This window comes from Benincasa hispida, chromosome 3, assembly GCF_009727055.1.
Source record: "Benincasa hispida cultivar B227 chromosome 3, ASM972705v1, whole genome shotgun sequence".
In the NCBI taxonomy this organism is placed as follows: domain Eukaryota; kingdom Viridiplantae; phylum Streptophyta; class Magnoliopsida; order Cucurbitales; family Cucurbitaceae; genus Benincasa; species Benincasa hispida.
The window spans coordinates 26,750,127-26,771,663 of NC_052351.1; the positions used below are offsets into that span (position 1 = coordinate 26,750,127).

Below are 21,537 nucleotides of genomic sequence, written 5' to 3' on the forward strand. Positions count from 1 at the left end.
CTTTGAGGTGATTCATGGTGATTTCAAGTGAAGATAGCAGCTGTACAAACGTTTTTTTGGAGAGTTCATCAAAGGTATGTTCTGAAAACCCATTTTTTAAGAAGAGCATGCTTTAGTTTTTACCAAAATTAGTGAATTAGAATTCTTATAGATCCTTGATACTTCCGGTGCATGTTGTTTAACTCTTTCATGGAGTTGGCCTCGATTATTATTATATCATCCACATAAGCAGGAGAGTAAGAAAAGTTTCATCTTTACCTTGAATGAAGAGAGAATAATAAGCTTTGGACTGCTTAAAATCTAAAGACAAGAGAAAAGTAGAGAATTTAGCAAACCACTACCTTGAAACTTGCTTTAGTCCATATATGGACTTGTCAAGCTTGCATACCATTTTCTCCCCCTGCAATTGGAGCATGAGGCTTGCATCCGAGAGGTAGACCCATGTATATTTTCTCAAACAAATCACCATGTAATAAGGCATTATTGACATCAAGTTAAAGAAGCGGCCATTGTTTTGAAACTATAATAGTGAGAATAGTCTTGACAATGACCATTTTAGCTACTGGAGAAAAAGTCTCAAAATAATCAAGGCCTTCTTATTGAGTGTATCCTTTAGCTACAAGTATTGCCTTATATCTTTCAGTGGATCCATTTGCCTTGTGTTTGATCTTATACCCCCAACGACATCCAACATAATTTTTGTCTTTTGATAAAGGTACAATACTCTAAGTGTGATTAGCTTCCATAGCATGCAACTCTGTTTCCATTGCTTTTTCTCCAATGATCACATTTGATAGCCTCATGATAAAAATTCGGCTCTTGAGTAGTAGAAATTTATAGAGTAAAATTTCTATGTTAAGGTGAAAACTTGTGATAAAAAAGATATTGATCGATGGGATGTTTGATAGAGGCTTTTGAGCATGGTGACATGGTAAGTAAATTGTAATGGTAAGCTTGTAAATATGAGGGTGGCTTAGAGACTCTGTTGGATTTTCTTGATAAAGGTTGCATAGGTGGATTTGATAGATTTTCAGGGATGATTCGAGAAGATATTTGTAAGGCCTGTGAGGGAGAAGTCTGAGATTGAAAATGAGGTGATACTTTGTCGGAAGATTCAAGGACTTGAGATGATGTAATAGCTTGTGGTGAAAGGTATGGGTCAGGAGTTGGTATGGAGTGATGAGTTGGAGAATTGTCATCACTGTTGGTAATATAGTTTAATGTGGTTGGGTTGTTTCTATCCTGTTCTGTGAAGGACAAGTCTACAGTGTCACAAAAGGTTTAAGCAAAACAATCCCAGTAAATGAATAAACTATACTTCCATTGTCTGAGATTTTATGAAAGGGAAATATTTTTTCATGAAAAACAACATCCCTTGAGTAAAAGAACCTTTTATGTTTAATGTCATACAATTTGTATGCTTTCATACTAGGAGGATAGCCAACAAAAACAGCTTGTATAGCCTTTGGTTGAAATTTATGTCTTCTTTGAGCCAATGTAGATGCAAAACAGAGAGAACCAAAGACTCTCATCATTTGATAATCTGGTATGGAACCAGTGAGTACCTGAAAGGAAGATGTCCAGTTGTGTAGCTTGGATGGTGTCCTATTGATGAGAAACATTGCAGTCAAGACACATTCTCCCCAAAAGGATAGTGGAACATGAGATTGGAAAATCAGAGCTCGAGCAACGTTGAGAATGCTTCTCCATGAATAGATTTTGTCTCCACAATCCCAACATATATTTTTGCTGGTGGTGGCTTTTTTCTTAAGATACGGATACAAGATATGAATACAATACGATACGATGATACATCAATTTCTAAAAAACTAAGATACAATTACGTTGAAGATACGTTATTTTATATGTGTGTGTATATATACATATATGATAATGGCCAACTAATTATTATAACACTTATTTTAAGTTAGATTAAAATAGATTCAAGAAGAGAGTGAAAACTTGAAAAGAAAAATCCAATAATGTTGAGTGGTGGTTGAGCGACTAGAATAAACGGTAGGAAAGAAGTAGAGGATGGAAATTGAATAATGAAGTTAAGGATGAAAGAGAGTGTGAATCATGAATTAGATAGTAACAGATAAGAGAAGAATAAAGATTTGATTACGTTTCGGGTTTTTTCTTTTAACTTTTTATGTTTTTATCAATTTTAATTTATTTTGTTTTGAATTGCTTGATTTAAGTAGACTTTTATGTTCCTAAGTGATTTTAAATTTTCAAAATCAATATCAAATATGTTTAATCCTTCAAAACTAATTTTGATGATATGAAAATTGCATTTAAAAGTATAAAATTGAAAATTAAATTAATTTTGAGTAATTAAGAGTGTGTTTTCGAGTGATTTTAAAAAATAAAAAAAGTGTTTTTGATAATTTTAAAATCATTAAACACACATTTAAATGAAATGAGTTGTGGGTTGGACCTTTTAAGTGATTGGGCTTAAATTTGGAAAAAAGAAATCAACGTATCCCTTTCACGTATCTATAAATAAATAAGCATATCTAAAAAGTAAAAAAAAAAAAAAAATCAGATACTTTATATCACGTATCTGGATGTATCTATAATGTAGATCTAGAAAGTCAAAATATTTATATAGTCGGATTAATTTAATGCCTTATAATACCTATTAAATGTCATTTTAAGAGTTGTTAGTAAATTTGATGTCTCGGAGGGATTGAAATGCAACTATTTTAATTAGAATGGTTTGATGTACTTTGGAAAAAAAAAAACTATTATTAATATGCTACTACGGCAAATTGGGACAGTTGTATAATAACGACACTTGATTTGTGATCCACTCGAAAAAAATGAAAAGCCAATCAATATTTAGTTTACATAATCTGACACTACATAGTTAGCCACTTTATTACATTCACGGGGACAAAATTTAAAAGAAATGGAGTGGAAATTTTTTGAAGTCGAATAGATTTCTTCAATCCCAACAATTCGCCATACTTGACCTAACTTCATTGTCTGCAATTTATTTGATAGTCCGTGTACAGTCAGATTCAACGATCAGGTTCATGCATTGACGTGAAGATGTAAATTGCATTCCTTTATGAATAGCTAAAATTTCAACTAGTGGTGCTTCAAAATCAAGTTTTCAGAATCGGACAGCTACTCCTCTAATGTCTTCATTTGAATCTCCGATTATCGCACTTAGTCCTATAAAAGGTGGATTAGATTTTTATGCTGCATCAATATTCATTTTGAAGAAATTGTGAAAACATTTAAGAAATTGTTTATGGAATAGTTTTGATGCTCTTTAAACATCGTTCAACCACATTTTGAAGAAAAAAAATGATAAACATTCAATCACAATAAATAAAATAACGTTATAGACCTATGAGATGTTTCTTCCTATTTTTTTGTAGGTGTGTATTTTTTCATGATATAGGTCTAGAAAGTCAAATATATTTATATAATAAATTAATTTAAAGGACCTTTTAACTATAAAAGAAAATGTAAAAATATAAAAAAAAATTCAAGAGTACATTTGAAACTTTTTGTTATAAAATGTAAATTTTTTTAAAGATTTTTCTATTTATAACGATTTCTAACTTAGAATACCTGTTAGAATTCATTTAGATAATTTTTAGTAAATTTAAAATGTAGCGAGAGATTAAAAATAACTATTTTAATCATCTATAATTGGTAAGACGATTTACTCATTTACCATTTTATTTTTTAATTTGCCTGACGTGCAAAATCAAACGGTAAAATTTGAAAACTTTCTTAAATGATGTATTCTACTATTAAGTTTTAGAAATTATAATTTTATATCCCCATAATGTATTACTTCTTTAAAATAATAGTTTTTCTAATTTTTTAATCCAAAAATTATATTGTCGGTAAATTTTCTGGTCATTTTATTCCAAAAAAAAAAACTAAACTAGAATTATCTTAAAACAAGTGTATATTAAATATGAATTAATTTCAACTATATGTTTATTTTGTAATTATAGCAAAATCATGTTAAGTGTTTGTCGTTGTCCTTTTCTTTTTTCGTGAGAAATGGTTAAATATTTGTAGTTACTAGCATGATCACAAAATCTAATATTGATTATTAGATGATATGATATTAAATTTATATTTACTAAATAACATAAGCTTTTTAGTCAATGATTGATTTAACACCCTCCTAGAGTAAATGATCTAGAAAAATCATGTATTCAAATTTCTGCAAGATATGATCCCTTGTAGTTATCTTACCAGAATAGAGACACTTTTTGTAGGATGATTTAGTAACTATTTTTTTTTAAAAAAAAATAAATGTGGCCTCATTTTTTTAAACCATACATTGCCGAATAATGAATTCGAGGAAAAGCCTTTTTTGGATAAAATAATCGTTCATTTTTTTAAAGACAAATATCGTTCTTAATTTTCTTTTTTTAAAGAAATAATCGTTGATAATTTAACCCTACGTTCCCGAATAATTAATTTAAGGGAAAACTATTTTTGGATAAAATAATCGTTCATATTTAGCCATACATTCCCGAATAATTAATTTCGAGGAAAAACTATTCTTGGATAAAATAATCGTTTCATCACGTGGCGAGATAACGATGTCGCTTCGAAACAACGCGATTATAGACAAAATAATCAACACCAAACCGCTTCGCGTTTTCTAAGCTCGCTGTCTCTATCACATGCCCAACCGCCTTAGGATTTGACTATTCCACGTTACGAATTTTCATCCGTTGATCTCCACCAGCATCGCACAATCCTCGCCGTGCATTGCTCCTGCCCCCACTATATAACGAATTAGGGCTCCTTCCCGCCATTCTCATCCCAGATCTGTTTCCCTCGTTTCCCCCCTCATCGGCTCTGATTTTTGGTCTTCTGGCTGTGATTGATTAGGGATTTTGCTCTATCATCACGTAATATTGGAGGCTTGTGAGAAATTCCGGTCGCTATGGCTATTCTTTTGTTCTTGCCCGGTTACTGCTGTTTCTTTTTTCCGCGGAGATACAAATTCAGGTTCGTCTCATATAATTTTCCCACTGCCTTCAGTCTGATTGGAATTAGTGTTTACGGTGTCGAATAACGTCTTTCGCAAATAACAGGGTTCTCACCGGATGATATAGGCCTTCTGCTATTGTATTACAAGTCTGAATGGATTCTTAATACAAGACGGATGGGGAATTTTTATGGTAAAGCGAGGAGAATACGATCTCTCCGGTTTGGTCCAAACGTGAGTGATTTTTGGCTGCTACGTTATGTAATTTCATCCAAGGAAGGTTGATTTGATTAGTGTTGTCATGGATGTATAAGATATCGGGCCGAACCGTCCCTATATTATTAGGGAGGCGGTTTCTGATCGATCTTTGTCATCCGACCTTTGCCATGACAGGTGCGCTTGCATGGCAGGTCAACTACGTTAATGAAAAAAAAAAGATTTTTGGGTTTTGAGGAGGGATCGCACGGGGATTGCCCGGGATCCCTTCTCTATGGTGTGTGCCGTTTCCTCTCTTTCTTTATCTCTGTGCATATTATGCGTTGCTGCCCACAATTGCTTGCATCCTCAGGGATTGCTCGCTCGCTCGTTCGTTCTAGCCCAACCTGTGCTCGTTTCAAGATTCCGAAAGGTATTAACAATTTCTTTCATCTCAAATGAATTCGTAGGTGAACATGTCACGAAGGTACAGTCAAAACAGCAGCGTCGGTAAGTAGAATAATCAAATATTAACTCTGACTAATTTTCTATAATTTAGCCGGTATATAATCGTGATTCGTTAATTAGCATCTTCCCGTTAGTATTCATGCGCCTTTATGGTGTAGTTCCATCTGATTTTTTGTAATTTTGTTGAGGTTTGTTATGCTCAGGTTAATAGCAACTATATCTTTAAGGCCCGTCTCAAAACCAACTTCTCTCACAGTTATTCAGTCGCATGCTAATTTTTAGTCAAACTCCAAAAACAAAATCTTGGTTCTTTTTTTTTTTTTTTTTTTTTTTGGTGTTTATTTTCAAAATTTGGCTTGGATTTTGGAGCTCTTAAAATTCGGACAACAAAATAATGTGAACAAAGAAGCCACAAGCGTTTAATATCTTAATTTTCAATAATTGAGAATAACTACCAAATACTTATCAAATGGAGCCCGATACTAGTTTTGTAGAGGTTCTGTTTGAAATTGGCTAAACGAGTAACCCATCTGTTTAAAATTGATTAAACGGGTATTTCATAGCGTTAGTTGGTCTTTGCGTTCAAATTCTTCGCGTGATCATGAAGATAGAATATTATTAATTTCTCTGCAATTCAACTTCTGCTGATCTTGCACAGAAGGGATGTATATATTTTCCATTTTAACCCAAGAATGAGTGCGTTGGGTTTGTGAAGGTTGATTTGTTGAATTTTTTTTTTTCGTATACTTGGTACCATCTGTAAGTCTAAGCTTGAATATATCATGGTCTGCATTTTGTTATCACTATAATGTAAACCACATAGAAATTGAAACACGGATGAAGAGCCTGTTCTGGACTGGGCCAAGGATCGCAAAGCTTGTTTGATCTTCGTCATTGCTGAGCTGCTGGATCTGCAGATTTCCGTTAGTGTTCTGAAATGTCAAGTGGAATTGTTCTGTCTTGGTAACATAGTTTTTTAGCTTGTCATTTAATTAAGCGCAAAAACTCATGCTGTGTTCATTTATCTCTTTAATTTCTGTTCTCTGTTCTCTTTTCACCTTGTTTTATTTTGGCTTCACTTTTTATAAGATAAAAGTAAATGTTGTATCTTATCTGGTGTGTTCTGTTTTGTTACATCGGTACTGAATTCTTGTAGTGGTAGTTCTGTTTTTCTTTAATGTTCTTTTGGAAAACATCATATGATAGCCGACACTGGCATGTATAAGCGTTGGGAAAACATAATATGATGGTCGTTTGTTTTTAGATTGTTGTATGTAATAAACCTTCTTTTTGGAAGATTTTGTTGCCAAATGAGTTTTTTTTTTGTTCTGCCGAATTGATATTGTAGTAACTTGGTAGTTAAGAACAACAGGAGAATACTCAACTGTCTGATTAAGATTCAGCAGTATATAAGATAGCGTCACCTCCTTTTCTAAATAGCCTTACAGACTACTGTTGGGATGTGGGACGAAATATTGTTTCATTCCTGTACCCACAATTTGCGAATTATAGTTTCATTCGTGTTCCCACAATTTGCTTTACAATTTATAATATTCGTTTTACAGGAAGGTCTCGTGGTTGAAACTTTTTATGATGTTAATGGTGTGAACCCGCTATTAAGTGGGGATGTCTATGAAGAACTGCAAAATGTGAGCCGGGTCTGTCATTTTCCCATATATGTTTGCTTTGTTTTTCGAGTCACATATGAACCTTTACCAGTGTGTGTGCTGATGATGATTTTTTTAGAAGTTTCATTGTAAATGTTTTTGGATTCAGCCAATTTAGCATTTATTTGGTCTGTCTTGGTTAGGTACTTTGGATTAATTAAATTAAATTGAACGGTTGATCGGAGTTGATGTTTAGACTCAATTTGGATTAGGGAATCTGAATTTAGTCTCAAATTAATAATTTTGAGAACATGGTATTTCTTGGACTGTATAAGAAGCTTGATAGAGCGGAAATTTACCTTCACTAGTGGGAGATAATCTTCAATCCTCTTGGAAGCATATATTCTTGTTAAGAGATGATTTTGGATATCGTACCCAACTCTCAAGGCTGTTGTAAAAGTTGATGGATGTTCTAGGATATGAAGATTAGCGAAAGGTTGGCTTTCTAATCTCTATAGTATATACAATTTAGCCAAATTCTTTCGTACGTTAAAAATTTTTCTTGCCCAACCCACCCTTTGATATTGAGTTTAACTTGCGAGTGTTCAGCTGTGTTTGAATAATAGTTGGAGGTTATGTTCAATTCTACTAGAGAATTCGTTATCATTAGGTTAGAGATTCTATTTGTCGGAGATTTTTTATTCGATTCAAAATATGAGCTTTGCAAAAAATAGCGAGAGAATTATCCATAATTTTTTAAGCTGCTATTATTATTTAGTGAAAGATGATCCTGCATTGTTTAAAAAACTCAAACATAGCACTTCATATGTGTAATTTAAGGTCCTGAGATTAGTAGGAGATGATCTTCCACTCTTTTGGAATCACATATTGTAGTTAAGATGTCGTACCTTGCTCCTAAGGCTGTTGTGGAAGTGGATGAATGTTCCCAGGTTTGATTAAATACTTTTCTTGCCTAATCATTTACACATAATGTGGGAGTGTTCTGTTGTGTTTGAAGATTAGTGGGAGGCTCTACTCAATTTTAGCAAATTCGTTATTATTTGGTGAAAGACGATTCAACCAGATTTAAAAAACATGAACCTAGTAAATTATCATGGATTGGTCTAAGTGGTAAAAAGGAGTCAGTTTTAAGGAATCATGATGATTAGTTATCGACCTAGTGGTAAGGAGGAGTTGTTTCACTAAGAAGTCCTTTGGATGAAGGTTTTGTTGAAGAATAGAGGATATTTAAGAATAGGATGTCCAAGAATCAAAGATTATGTTTGTTATCTATGGGAATAGAATGTTTGGGGTGTGTGATATTATACTTTTTATCTAATTATAGAGTATAAAAGTAATGAGAATTAATTGATCAATCTTAAGTTTTTAAAATTTAACTAAATTTATCTATTCACTCATCCTTCATTATAATATATTTATTATCAATTGAATTTTTAATATTAGTAATTTTAATATATATATATATATTATAGTTTTTTGATGGGTTAAATTAATTTTTTTAATGTCAATTATAAGTTTTATATATACAAATAAAAAGTCGATATAAATTAATTGATTATGGGTTAAAATTAGAACATGTGAACATTGAAATTATTTATTTATTTTATTATAAGTTAATTAATATTTTTATTGATCAATCAACAATTTTAATCAACAATTTATGATGTTAATATATATTACCAATAAAAAGGATTTAAGCAAATATAGTTATGGTCAGAAGATTGGATTAATTCATAACAATAGAATAAATTATTACATTAGCATTATTATCAATAAAATTAATTATATAACATCAATTATTAATAAAAAAAAATAAATTAACTAATATCGATAGAGAAGGAAATCAAACCACAGTAAAAGAAAAAGTGGAATCATCGAAAATGAGAAAATACATCTATTTAGGTGGTTATGAAGATCGAGAATATGAAATACTTTAGAAAATGATATTTCTATTTCTAAGGTTAAAAATATGTGTCAAATATAGTGATAGAATATCATTTTTACTTGAGTCAAATGGGCCAAAAGGCATCTTAAGAGTGGATGAATGTTCTAGTGTAACGGGGTGTATATACAATTTTGCTAAATTCCTTCATGGATTAAAGACTTTCTAGCCTAACCCTTTATTTAATATTGAGTTTAATGTATGGGTGTTCAGTTTTGTTGTGTCTGGAACGTAGTGGATGTCATATTCAAATCTACCCGAGAATTTATTATCCTTTTGGTAAAAGATATTCTATGACACAACATTTGGGATTGATTTGTAATAATACGAGTGTTGTAATGTTTGAAGATTAGCGGAAGATGATTTCCAATTATCTTTTGTGAAGTTCCTATGGGATGAATGTCGACTCTTGGATGTCAACTTATTGTGTATTTGTTCTACTATTCGTGGATTTGTGGAACATATTATTCTATTCTACAAGAGAGTTTATATCTTGTGGTAAGGGTTGATGGGTTGGAGATTAGTGGGAAATGATCTTTACTTCTCTTAGAAGCACTTGAAAAGAGATGATTTTGTCTTGTAATAAAGATTTCTTACCCAACCCTTAACAGTATTCTAAGAGAAAGCTATCATTCAATTCTCTATGGTATATGTTCGATATTGCCAAATTCCTTCATACATAAAATATTTTTCTAGCCCAACCCTTAATATTGAGTTCAATGTGTGTGTTCGGTAGTGTTTGAAGAATAGTGGGGGTTATATTGAATTCCACTAGAGAACTCATTATCATTTGGTAAGAGATGTTTTTATTTGTTTAATATTTCTAACTCAAATACTTGGATTTGATTCATAACATACTAGCATTGAAGTGTTTGGAGATCAGCGGGAGATGAATTTCAACAATTCTGTAGGAAACTGATCATATCATTTGGTGAAAGACAATCCAAGGTTTCGATAACTTTTAACTCAACCATGAGTTTTCTAGGATTTGAAGATCAACGGGAGATTATTTTCCAATTCCTATGGAGTTTATTGAATTTTGTCAAACTCTCGGGGTGTTCTACTGTTTGAGGATTATTGGAAGATATTATTCAATTCCTGAAGGCAGTTTATATCATATGGTAAGAAATGATGTTTGTTTAAGATTTACAACCTACCCCTTTATTGGTTGGATCTCAAATCGTGTGCATTCAAAGGCTTGGAGATCAGTGGGAGACAATCTTCAATTCTCTTGGAAGCACATACCATTGATAAGGGATGCTTATTTTGAGAGCGGATGAATGTTCGAGGGTTTGAAGAATAGTGTAAGTTGGTTCTGAGATCTCCATGGAGTATATACGATTTTGTCAAATTCCTTCATATACCTAACGCTTTAATATTGAGGTTATTTCAATTTCACTAGAGAATTCATTATCTTATTTAAGATTTCTCATTTAGTACATGGATTTGATTTAGAGCATTGTAGCGTTTCGATAATACTCTAGGAAACTCATATCTTTCGGTGAAAGACGATTTTACGATGTTTCAAATTTTGTCAAACCCTTCCATAGATGTCATGTTAATGTTAGAAAATTATATTTAATTTCATGAGGGTGCATATCATTATATGCAAGGGACTATGTTGATATAAAGATGTCGAACCTAACCATTAGAATAAATTATCTCGTAGTGAAATTTTTAGATCTCAGAGGTTCAAGAATCTTTGATTTTCAAAAGGAAAATTATATCATGATTTTTCAAGGGTTTGAAGATTAGTTAGGCGGTCCCTTTAAATAAGGGATTCAATATGTGTTTGGTAGTATATTTATATTGAATTCTAATTTAAACAATCAGTCAAAATGTGTTTGATACTATATATTTATAAATCATAAAACTGTAGTTACACATTAATATTTAGAGAACAACAAATTATTATTAATTTATTTCAATATAATTTATATTTAAAAAAGTTTATATAGTTATTATTTTGTAATAATATAATTTATAATATATTATATAATACATATTATATTTTTTAAAACACGAATTGAGTTTGTAACCTGATATATTGTATATTTAAGTATTTTTATGAAAACATTTTCATAAACAAAATTAGAATTATCTGTTAAACATATATTTGTTGAATTTAATAAATATGAAAACATCAAATAAAATATGGTCCTAATCATAGGATCGTTCGTTTATTTGTTTTGTCATATGTTTAGAAATCCTTTTATAGTGTTAACATTATGTTATGAGAATACAGATTATGTTGAAAATGACATGCAAGAATATACAAGTTAAAGATCTGTTCACTCGTATGTTACCTTCGTCTAAGATTCATTAGAGCATAGTTCCATTACCATCTACAACAAACATATGTTTTAACATCCTGAATTTCAGGAAAATTTAAGTTAATTATATAAAATTATTGAGTTTAAATTTCTTGGAAAATTGAAAAATTAGGATTAAATTGAAATAATTGAAAACTTTTATTGGTTAAATTGAATTTAATTGATTAGATATTCGAACTAATTATCTTACAAATATTGAATTTTGAAAAATTAAAAGAAAATAAATTTCATGTGGTTTTGAATTGATTTAAATATTGGGAAGGGTTTAATTTGTATCAAATGGATCTTATGCCTTCAATTTTGGTTTTTGAAGCCTAAATTAAGATAATTTGAAAAGTTAATTGATTTATAAATTTAATAGAATTTTTTGGAGATATTGTGATAAAATATTTTATTTATTTTTTTAAAATTTGAAAAAAATAAAAGAATTGAGATTTTTTCGAAATTAAATGAATGTAAAAAGAGGCAAAAAAGACTTAGGATGAAGCAAATTCAAGATTTGGAAGTTTTGAGGCATTGACCATCAAGCTAGAGACCATTTTTAGTTTTGCAGAAAATTGGTAAAGATCGGTAAGTTTTGGGTAAGTTGTTGGTTGGTTATTCTTACAACTTTGGGTTGAATCAAGTTTTCTAGAAGTTTTAAGGAATTATTTGCATGGACTTTTGTGACCAAGTTGAGGTAAGTAGTACTATTACTGGTGCCTTCGTGCTAGGTGGCCTAGATTAGATTTATAAAGTTAATTAATGGATTCTAGAATTGTGATATACTTGTTGCATGACAGGATTAGATTTATAAAGTTAATTAATGGACTCTAGAAGCATGATTTTGTCGTTGTGATATAGTTGTTGCATGACAATTATGAGTATTATGAGCATGTTTGAATTTCTAATCAGTTCTAAAATTATGTATGTGATGCATGATTAGACCAATAAGGCAGTTTACCGTCTACGCATGTTTTATTTCAGAGGAACGACGGGTCTAGCTTCATGTTTGATGGTGCATCTATGGGCCTCTAGACATGCGTGAGCCTATAGGTTTACGTTCATGTTATTTTTTTTCATGTTTGACGGTGTGCCTACGGGCCGCTAGACATACGTGAGTTGACAGGTTTACGTTCATGTTATTTTTTTCATGTTTGACGGTGTGCCTATGGGCCGCTAGACATGCATGAGCCGACAGGTTTACGTTCATGTTCTTTTTCATGTTTGACGTGCCTGCGGGCCGCTAGAGATGCGTGAGTCGACAGGTTCACGTTTATGTTATTTCCATGTTTAACGGTGTGCCTATGGGCCGTTAGACATGCGTGGGTCAACGGGTTCATATTCATATTATTTTCATGTTTGACGGTGTGCCTATGGGNACGGTGTGCCTATGGGCCGTTAGACATGCGTGGGTCAACGGGTTCATATTCATATTATTTTCATGTTTGACGGTGTGCCTATGGGTCGCTAGACATGCGTGTCAAGGCAAGACAATACGTCCTTTGGTTTCTTTTCATCATCTAAGACAGATGTAGTTGTTTGAGCCACGAACCCATCATTCTCTGCTCATGGATGCATAGCCTAATCCCGGTAATGGGATCATTTACCGAGTATTTTATACTCAACCTTTCTTAATTTATGTTTTTCAAGAAGGATAGGAACGGACCGACAAGTGACGAGAGGGACCTGTGATCGTGCCATATGGGACATGTAAATCGCTTCCGCCCAGTTTACGTTTTCAAGCTATTTAAAAATTTTAATTTTAAACTTGATATTGGTCAAAATTTATCTGTTTAAGTTATTTTTTTTCTTCATTATTTTAGGGCACCGAACAAAGGTTTTACTTATTTGTTATTTATTTTGGAAAACTGTCTTTATTATTTTAATGAAATTTATTTTCCTCAATGGTAAAAATATTTTGAATGTAAATGTGTAATTATGAGTAACGACCCTTATCAGAGTACTAAAAAGGTCGGGTCGTTACACTCACTCTCTAGGTAGCATACGAGTATCATATAAGATTCCACCGTGATTTTAGACAACCATCAAATATTACAACGGATAAATTTGATAGGAAAATCTTAATATTTGAAATTGAGAATTCTTTTTGTGTTGATAACTCTTAATTTTTAATCACTAAAATTCTCAAAATCAATCCACACGACTCCAAGGAGGAAGAAGAGAAGATTATCTTGTGATTGAAAACGAAGAGATAAATAGTTCCTTGATCGAAGTTTAAACTCAAGAAACAAGTCGTGTTGATCAATTTCTATCGTGCAGACATGTAATGCTATATCAAGAAATATAAAAGATGGCAAGAGGATAAATCTCATTCCCAAAATTCATAAACCAAAAGTTGTATAGTTCATCCATCTAAACTTTTAACCCATTATGTTTAGACAATTAGTTTAAAAAACTTATTTACCCTAACTCAAATACATAATATACTAATCATAAGCACCTAAAAGTAATGCATGCTTCCTAAAATTAGGATAATAAATATTGTAATTAAGTGTCAGTTTCAGAATAAATGTTGTAATTAAGTGTCAGTTTCAGATGCTGCTAATTTCATCTTGTAGCATCATCTGAAATTAATTATAGAGTTCTGAATCGGTTTTCATTCCTTGAATCCCTCAATTGTGTTCACTTCTATCTGTAAATAGGAGAATTAAGGGTGTTGATATTTTGAAGTGTGATTGACTTTAGTGTGTGCAACTGGACAGCAAGATCCACAAATCCTAGCATGAAAACGGATAGTTAGATCTTGCATGCCAGGTTTACAATAAACACAAACATAAAATGACATTCTTTACTAACTTTTTCAGGCATGTGAGTTTTAAGAGAGAATAAAAACTTTTGTGCTAGAAATTGGAAGTGTTTGATGATTGAAATTTATATCAGACACTTCCAGATATTGATATAGAGACGAATGCTCGAAAGAAAGAAACTATTATTGCAGAAGTACGAATATGGAACTTTTGAGATAAGTCAAATAAATTCAAATCAAGAGAAGTCTGTTTAGACATTTATATGCAACTTTAATGCGATGTGATTCGGTCTCTAGTATTTGATCCTCCGATTCTCTTTCGGATGTTCTCAGCTTAAAGAACTCCTTCTAGGTTATGTGGAGTATAGGATGATCCGTGTAAATGAGGATCTCTATTTATAGAGTTTTCATGTGAGTTTTGTAGGCTTAGGCTTAGTTGGTCTATGGACTTGGCTCTTGGGCCTAACTAATTGGGTTTGGTCATACTTGACATTTGAGTCAAATTAAGTCTATATTTGGGTTCAATTGAAGTACAACAATAAATAAATAAATAAAAATAAATTGGATTAGATTATTTGATTCAATTTAATGGGCATGATGAGTACATGTGGTATCATCGAAATTTGTCAATTTATGTCTTCAATTTCTGTTCATGACATATGTCAATTTTTAATTAGTTTTAAATTAGATGATCTATAAATCCGTCATTAATTTGGTAAATGACTTGGCAATTTGTGATTAGTTTAAAAATTTCTCCTACAACAAATGCCTCATTTTCGAGATTTGTGCACATTATGGTAGATGAATATTGAAAAAGATAAAGTTGGAATCGAAATACAAGTAATTTATTAGTGATTTCGATATGTTAAATTAATTAAACCATGGATTTAGTACATAAGTTTAATTAAAATTTGTGATAAAGATTGAAACATGACCAAATTTTAATTTGAGATAGATTTAAGGTCCTACCCACAATTTAAGTTGTCTCAAAGGTAAGAGTAAATTGTGAGATTTGAATTTGGGTAAAATTTAGCCATTTAAAAGAAAATTTTCAAGTTCTACCCCAATTTAATTTGATTTGGAGATAAAAGTTTAAGGATTTGAATTTAATATGAAATTTGGAATATGATCAAATTTTTAATTTTAAAAAAATTCGAATTTTATCCTTAACTTAATTTTATTTGGAGATAAAAACTTTAAAAATATGAATTTAACATGAAATTTGGAATATGGTCAAATTTTTTAATTTAAGAAAAATTTCAAATTATATTTCTAATTTAATTTGATTTAAAAATAAAAATATTAAAATTTTGAATTTAGTATGAAATTTGGAATATATCCAAAAAAAATTTATTTAAGAAAAATTTTTAATTTAATCTCCAATTTAATTTGATTGGGAGATAAAAGTCAATAAATTGAATTTGTTTAAAATTATTTCAAATCTTCTCAATTTTGTAAAAGATAAGCCAACTTTAACCCAGATCTAATTAGATCCTCTAATTGAGAAAGATTTTAAAAGTTTTCACTTATTAAAAGTTTTAACGCTCCTCATAAATTGGGTCAAAATAGTCAAATCTTTGACGTTTACAAAGAAAAAAAAAAGTGGGCCCCTTCCCAAGCTTTTTTTTTACTTGGCTGTCGCCACCCCTGCCTAGATTCTTTCGGCGACGACCCAGCAGCCGTATCCATCATGTTCGCGCGTCGTCGTTGGAACTGCATATTTAGTCGTCATCAACTGCCGTGCCGAAGCATTACAGATCTAGTCGGAGATGAGCTGCTTGTAGTCGTCAGCCGTCATATCCACATGTTCTTTGACACTCATCACTAGAGAGATCATTCAAACCGCAAAAATCGAATCGTTTCTAAAAATCGAACCGAATCGAGTACTCAGTAAAATCGAAAAATTCGGTTCGGTTTGATTTCACTTTTGAAAACCGAATTTAAAACCAAACCAAACCAAACCGTTTTTAACTAATATATATATATTATTAAAAAAAGAGTAAAACCGAATTTAAAACCGAACCGCTTTTAATTTTAAAGAACAAAACCGAATTTAAAACCGAACCGAATCAAATCGTTTTTAATTAAAAAAAAGAATATAATATGGATTTTTTAAAAATGTCAAAAACGAATTTGAAACCAAACTGAACTGCATATATGCAATTCGGTTTGAACCAATAAATCGGTTTAGTTCGGTTTGACCACCAAATAGAACCGAACCGAATCGTTTCCACCCCTACTCATCACCTTCCCCCTTGTCTTCTCGCTAGCCAATGGGAGAGGGATGAGAGGCTGCGACAGAGAACAAAGAGTTGAGAGAGGGGAGAGAGATGGAAATAAGATGGGAAAAGGGAAAAAAATGAGAGGAGGAAGGTGATGCCACATAGGGATGGCAACGAGGCCAGGGTAGGGATGCACATTCTATCCCATTCCTCACTTTTTATTTTATTATTTTATTATTTTTATTATTTAATTAACTAATTTAATATTTATATAAGAAATTAGTATTATTGTTAACTAAACATTACATGTTTTTTTTATTATAAATTAATAAAAATTAAATTTATTATATTAGATTTTTAAAATTAAAAAAGAAAAAAAACTGAAACATATTGTTTAAGTATTATTATTATTTATATATATATATTTATATTAACAATTAAAAAAATTGGGCTGAGGACGGGGATCAGGTTCAGGGTCAGGAACGGAGTGGGGATCCCCTCCCCGTCCCTGATCGGGGACCCGATTTAAATCCCCAATTTGACCTTCGTTCCCGGTCAAATTGAGGATTCTCCATCCCGATCGAATTAGGAACCCGACCTTGTAAAGAATTTTGTCATCCTACGGCCAACAGAGGTGTTTAGGGTTTCCCTCTCCCATTTTTTTCGTTTTTCCTTTCCTTTCTTATTTTTCTCTCTTTGTTCCTTTCTTTTTTTTTTTTTTTCCTTTTTTCTTTTCTTTTTTTCCCCTTTTCTTCTCTCTCTGTTTTTTTTTTTCTTTTTTAAAATTCCATTTCAGTCAATTTTTTTAAACAAATCTCTTTCAGATTTTCTATTATCATTTTTTAAACTTTTAAATATATATATTTTAGTTCACTAACTTATCCCCCGTTTCTTTTTAGAAATTAAAATTATTAGCAACTTGCACTATGAGGGAGTAACTTTTTTGCCTTTTTTCACTCTCATTTAATTTTGAAAAAAAATCTCAATTCCTTTATTTTTTTCCCAAATTTTGAAAAGATAAATAAAATATTTTATCACAATATCTCTAAAATCTACAAAGATTATATTAAATTTATAAATCAATTAATTTTTCAAATTATCTTAATTTAGGCTTCAAAAACCAAAATTAAATGGCAGATCCATCAATTTGATACAAATTAAATCCTTCCAAATATTTAAATTAATTCAAAATCACATGAAATTAATTATCTCTTTCATTTTTTTTTTAGTTGGCCCTAAAATCCAAAATTAAAGGGAAACAAAATTCAATATTTTCAAGATAATCAGTTCAAATATCTAATGAATTAAATTCAATTTAATCAATAAAAGTTTTTCAATTATTTCAATTTAACCCCAATTTTCCAAATGAAAGGGAAATTTAAACTCAATAATTTTAGATAATTAACTTAAATTTTTCTGAAATTCGGGATGTTACATTCTTCCCTCCTTAAGAAACTTTAGTCCTCGAAAGTTCAAGTCCTTAAAGGTTCGTGATACTTAGTTCTTGTCTCATCTTCATGTTTCCAAATCGCTTCTTCAGACTGATAATACTGCCAAAGAACTTTTAATTAGCGCTAACTCCACATTTCAGAAAGTCTTCACCTCCTACCATGAATTGTATAACTTATCTGAGACAATATCATGTTACTCTTTAATCTTAAAACAAACACATATCACCATTTAGACCCTCCCATATACGAATCTGAAAATCTCACTTAAATGAAGCTGAAGTCCCCATATACTGTAGAGCATTTGTCATTCCAAAAATACATCACCATAACCTCATAATAGCTGTAACCATTACTTGATGCCAGTTTCTAAGATAAAGACCTTCATGATTGCATACATCTATATTGAGAATGTTCACTCTCCATAGAGTGGGTCACCTCACTATCCATGTAACAGAAAACATATCTTGCATAGCATCTCAAGTTCAGGATTCAGAATTTGGATTCGGCACCTAGTTGCCCAGGCAATCCCCTGCAACCGAGATACGCTATCATATTCAATCCGTAATAGTTGATATAAAGTCGCATGAATCATTTTTCTTTCCTAATAAACAAAGTTAATGTGCTTCAAGGCAAAACATTAAGGCACATATGAAACACTTTGCTAAATGGTTATTGTATCAGTGACACAGGCTATTCCAACTCTACTAGAGTCCTTCTATGAGGAGCCTTAAGGATAGGAGTTGCTCGCAACTCAAGTTCGTCTCTAGTGCTAGGGGTCATTCTGGAAGATCAAATTTACTCAACCTTAATACTCATATAGCTTGTTTCTTACTTGGAGCTAGATTACTTTCACCTTCAAATAAAATCGATGGCTTCATTAATTCCTTGTTCTAGATATTCGTGTCCACAATCAAAACCTTTAAACCTTGCTAATACCTTTCAATGTCTTCCTCCTCTTTAACGAGGCCTTACTCTTTCCATTTCCATAGTTTCTAGCAATTATTGCTACTAAACATCCTTTCATAAAACGTTATTTCCTCTGACTCCATTATAATTTGAAGAAGATTGCTAAGCACTCTTCCAACGCGTGATAGTCTAGCTTAATCAAATTCTCATGCTAAAACTATATTCCATGACCAATAGCTTAGGCAGGATATCCATTCAACCAACAAATACTAAGATCCATAGTTCCAAATAATAACGAGATTGTTCATACCAACTCTAAAGGTTCGTAAACACATATTTCTTATCTTGGACACCAAACCAAACCTTTGTTCTTAATCTCAAAATATTAATTTCCATTACCTTCTCAAAACAACAAAATATTTCTCAAATCCTTTCATCTTCCCTTACCCTTATCTTTTCCAAGACAAATAAATCCAAGATGCTCTTTTTCACTTTCCTAGTGAAATATATCTGTACCAAAACATGTGACTATTCGAATCCCTTACCACAGTCTACAATCCAACAACCTAAGCAAGCTATTTTTTTTTTCAAACACTGCATATTGTAGTACAAAGTTCCAAATGGTAATGAGAGATTCCTATTTTATACCAAATCATGCCTTGTATCCACCCATATCATGTCTTAAAATCCAAATCTTTCTTGACTGTTTTAGAATCTTGAACACATTAATTTCCATTTATCTCCCCAGATGAATAAAACCTTTTCTTAAATACTATTATTTTCTTCACATTTATCCTTGTTTAACCCAACAACTTGAAGGTACACTTTTTACTTCAAGAGTGAAACATAATCTCTAAACCAAGACATATGACCCTTTATTAACTTTTTCCATAAATCTAAAATTCCATTCCAAACTTGGAACTTTAGTAGGGTATCCCCACAAGATAACATTGCTTTTAAACTTGAAAACGTTTATCCTTCCTCTTGGTATAGTTAATTAAACTTGAACCTTTTCATTGCAACAAACACATAGTTCAAACCCAAGCACCTTAAGAATTTTTCAATCCAATAACTCGTTTTCTCCCATCTAAAGGCAACTATAATTTCAACCATCTTGGCATTCCTCGACCAATTCATCTTACCTAGGTCTTGTATACAGTTCCTCATGCTATCGGTTTATGCTCCTTCTAGTAATTCTTCTTCCTTTTAGGCACGTTACATAAAGAACCAAAACACCATACATTACTCGGTCCACCAACTTCGATACCATGAAAGTGATCATGACCTATTAATCCTTTCAAAATTTTTCTTAGAACATTTTGATTTTAAAATCTAGTAATTCTTAATAGAATTTATAGTCTCTTCTCACCTCTTTTTTTTTTATCTTATAAAGAAACTTTAATCTCATAACTAAGAACGTGTGCCTTGTGATAAAGTTCCTTGTAGCACCACTAGTTTTATTCTCGTAATGCAAAACTTAATATTATTCCTCAGTGAATTTCCAATTCACCTACCTTATTCTATAGCTTAACTAAATACATCCATTTTTTTCTTTCATGTCATAAGTGCATAACACTTCATAGTTCTATCAGGTTTCAATATTCCTGAACAGAAATATATGCTCGTTTCTAACAGTCCTTCCATGAATTAAACTAATGCCAAATGACCTTATAATGATCCTTCTTTCTTCCCATGACACTAAAACAAAAATAGCCATCTCATACTAACTTCTTTCAGGTCATTAAACTAGCAATAACAATTAGTCAATACATAAAGCTTAGACATAAGAGACACATCTTCCATAAAACATTTAATGAAAGAACATACCTGGCGAGGACGAAGGATCCGTGAATAGCCATAAGAGACACAAAACCAAGACTTACATCGTAAGTAAGTCTACAGAACCTAAAACTTAGGCTCTGATACCAACTGTAACGACCCGACCTTTTTGAGTACTCTGACAAGAGTCATTACTCATAACTACACATTTACATTCAAAACATTTCGACCATTGAGGAAAATAAATTTCATTAAAATAATAAAGACAGTTTTTTAAAATAAATAACAAATAAGTAAAACCTTTGTTCGGGGCCCCTAAAATAATGATTAAAAAAAATAACTTAAACAAAATTTTTTTTGACCAACATTGAGTTTCAAATCAAAACTTTTAAATAGCTTGAAAACATAAACTGAGCGGAAGCGATTTACATGTCCCATATGACACAATCACAGATCCTTCTCGTCACCCGCCGGTCCGTTCCTATCATTACCTGAAAAACATAAATTAAGAAAGGTTGAGTATAAAATACTCAGTAAGTGATCCCACTACCGGGATCAGACTATGCAACCACGAGCAAAAAAAGATAGCTCGTGGCTCATACAGCTACATTGGTTTTTGATGATGAAAGGAAAACCAAAAGACGTACTATCTTGCCTTGAAACAAATGTCTAATGGCCCGTAGGCACACCGTCAAACATGATAATAACATGAACGTGAACCTGTCGACCCACGCATGTCTAGCGGCCCATAGGCACACCATCAAACATGATAATAACATGAATGTGAACCCATCGACTCACGCATGTCTAGCGGCCCATAGGCACACCATCAAACATAATAATAATATGAACGTAAATCTGTCGGTTCACGCATGTCTAGCGGCCC

General features: G+C 31.7%; 1 long non-coding RNA gene across 2 annotated transcripts; it reads left to right on the top strand.

The window, feature by feature from the left end:
• Nucleotides 1–4,790: 4,790 nt before the first annotated feature.
• On the top strand, nucleotides 4,791–10,650 carry LOC120074262. Of its 2 annotated transcripts, none has more exons than XR_005480930.1 (3): nucleotides 4,791–4,998; nucleotides 5,085–10,332; nucleotides 10,408–10,650. It is a non-coding gene; the product is annotated as an uncharacterized LOC120074262 (long non-coding RNA). The 2 variants fall into 2 exon arrangements; XR_005480929.1 differs by having other exon boundaries at nucleotides 5,085–7,299; nucleotides 10,073–10,612.
• Nucleotides 10,651–21,537: the final 10,887 nt, after the last annotated feature.